This window comes from Pteropus vampyrus, unplaced genomic scaffold (assembly GCF_000151845.1).
Source record: "Pteropus vampyrus isolate Shadow unplaced genomic scaffold, Pvam_2.0 Scaffold59, whole genome shotgun sequence".
Classification (NCBI taxonomy): Eukaryota; Metazoa; Chordata; class Mammalia; order Chiroptera; family Pteropodidae; genus Pteropus; species Pteropus vampyrus.
The window spans coordinates 1,297,926-1,301,089 of record NW_011888840.1 but is presented as its reverse complement, the minus strand read 5'-3'; the positions used below and the strand labels follow the sequence as shown (position 1 = coordinate 1,301,089).

Below are 3,164 nucleotides of genomic sequence, written 5' to 3'. Positions count from 1 at the left end.
GACCCCTAATTTAAAGGGGAGGTAAAAGTTTCTTGAGAGCCTGCAGGGTCTCACCTGCCCTCAGCTCAAAATAATCCACATGCCAAAGCAGCAGATCTTGGGGAGGCCTTCTCTGAACCTCTTCATTGCCAAAAGAACTTTGCAGTCTTTGCTAATCACACAACTTCCAGTTTGGAGCTCCGGTGGCCTGATATCTATTAGGAGAGGTGGACATCTTTTTCTTTGAGTGTGCTATCCTGGGTCGGTGGCACAAACAAGCAATTTTTTAAGCCTCAGTTAGCTTCCTTCTTCGTCTTCAAAGATATTCTTACTACGTATGCCTCAAAAAGCCAGTTCAGAATTTACCTCTTCTTTCTTTTCTTCTGTCTGCCACGCACTCTTAGCGGTATTAATTCCATTGTCTTCAGTGTTTCTAGGGGACTCTATCATATAATCTCTATCGTAATGCCTCATATCAAAGAGTTGTAGATTAATGTGTTTATTATTTAATTTTCTAATTATGAAATTTGTCTGACCATATTGATATTAGAAATATTTGTCCGCATTCAGTAAGGACTGTCTCTTGAGGTATCAGATGACTAAGTTTTTGGTCTGTCACTAATTGCGTGACCCTGAGTAAGTTGCCTAATTTCTAGAACATAGTTTCTTTAGCCACAAACTGAACATTTGGACAATGTAACCACTAAGATCCCTTTGGTTCCCAACTTCTATGAGTTTGTAACATTGAATAAATTTAAATGGTAGATTTATTCCCCTTTTATTACAAAAATTAGGAAACCAGAACTCAAAGAACTTAAGTGACGTCAATGGTAGTTAGGAAACAGTTTAGCGTTTCAGAGAATGAGAGTACCTGCATTTGAATCTTGTCTCCCACCGCTTGCTTCCTCTGTGACTTTAAGGATCTTGTTTAAACTTTCCGTGCTTCTTTTATTATCTATAAAACAAAGATGATAATATATATGTGATCTGGTTAATATAAACATTCAATTAATAACATGTGTAAAATACTAAGAACAGTGCCTGATTCACAAGAAGCATTAAATGTCAGCTCCAATCCTTACACAGTATCTCACATCAGTCAACAAGACAGAGGGTTCTGGAACCAAGTCTCCTGGCCACACAAACAATGCTTTTTAAACTGTACTACACGCTCTCAATACAGATATTGAATTAAATATTAACACGTACATATACAGAGAAGCTGAGTCTGCTATGTCTTCCATACAATGCTAAGTATCTTATTACCTTTTCTCTTTAATTCCCACAATGGTCTTATAAGTTGAGTGTTACAGGTCTACAATACTTTACCTGCGATTTCAAAATCAGAGAAGCTCTGCACACTCAAAGCATTTCATAATTCACTGGATAACTTGACTTGAACTCCTTTAGAGGCAAAAATTATACTTAAAATGACATGAGGTTATTTGGAGGCTTTATTCAATTTCTTGTAAACAATTATATGATTCACTAGAAAAACTTAATATTTTTTTTATAATAGAGTACCATCCCAAACCCCCTACGATGCTAATTTAATGTATAGTGTTTGTCCTGCGTTTCTTTTTATCATTTGAAACTTCTAAATTCTATCTTTTTAAGATGATGAAAATGTTTTATAACTGGATTGTGGTGACAGTTGTACAACTCTGTAAATTCACTAAAAATCACTGAATTGTATACTTAAAACCGATCAATGTTATAGGACATAGAGTATATTTTCAAAAGGCCACTAAAAAAGGAAAACATATACAATTATTAGGAACAATAAATTTAATAAGGAAACACCTGTAACCTTTTAAGTCTAACATTCCCACTGACTGTGTTTTTGACTGAAGTTGGACTTAGCTGATAAAGATGCTATTCATACAGCATTTGAACCTTAATAACATATTAGGAAATACTGTAATAGTTTTCACAAAAAGAAAGGAAACCACAAAAAAATGAACTAAAAAGAGTGGAAAGGGAGTTCATGAAAAATTTTAAAAACTGAAAATGTCCAAATATCACCTTTTTAATATTTTTTCCTGAGTTACCCCACTCCATCAGAATCTATTTTTTTCCTCTGAGTGTCCATAGAATTTTATGACTCTTAATAATGCACTATAGTTATCTGCATCTGCTATAGAGCATAGTAAGCCCATAGACAACGAAGATTGTTTTATTTATTTTTGTATTATTCATGGTGCATGAAAAATGCTAAAATAGGGGTTTAATGAATATCTGATTATAATGAACCACTTCCTCAATAAAAATCAATACATAAAAAAATGGTTCGTTTTTTTTTGAAATTCAAAAACAATCTGAGCCTGAATTTTTTTGTTTGTTTGTTTGTTTGTTTTTAATGCCTACAACACCTGGTATCCCTAGGGGGTCTCCCATTCAAGTATTAACTAGGCCTGACCCTGCTTAGCTTCCGAGATCAGATGAGATCAGGCACGTTCAGGGTGGCATGACCGTAGACTGACCCTGAGTTTCGATTAAGGAATTATAGGTCATTATTATCACATCAGTTTTATGAAAACAGAAACCAAAGTTTGGAAATGTTAAGTTTCTTGCTCAAGATGACACAGCTATTAAATGGTGGAGCTAGTATTCCAATCCATGTCTGGCAAGCTTAGAATCTAAATCTTTATCTACATCTCTTGAAGATATTTGTAACTGTGGGTACAATATTAACAAATAAGGAATCTTGAGTTAAAAAAAAAAACACTTTTGTAATGTATCAATGTTACAGAAATGTTAAAATTTTTTTAACACAATTGGAAATTTAAAAATTTTTGAGTTTGAACATTAATCAATTCTTCTCTTCAGAACCTACCTACTCTTTCAAAATACTCAAAACGACTGAGACTTTATTCTTTTCTTTGTCCACTCTCTTCAAACTGTATTTCTTGAGCTAAACTCAATAGTCAGAATTAGGTAAGCTAGTAAAGAGAATAATGGAAATATTCATCATCAGTTGGGTTGTCTTTTTTTATCGAACACTTTAACAGAAGAGTTATCTCCCAAAGTTTATCTTCTCCTGATACAATTGGATCTTTTACCATGATCTGAGTCCACGGGATGACCTGTCAGATTTGAAAAGCAATAAATACAGTGAAGTCCAGTTTCCTGGGAAAGATCAAATGTTTTGAGTTTGACTTCCTCTCTTTCCCTAAAAAACATTT

General features: G+C 33.9%; 1 pseudogene; it reads right to left on the bottom strand.

Moving 5' to 3' along the window:
- Positions 1–2,339: 2,339 nt before the first annotated feature.
- LOC111740220 lies at positions 2,340–2,458 on the bottom strand (annotated as a pseudogene).
- Positions 2,459–3,164: the final 706 nt, after the last annotated feature.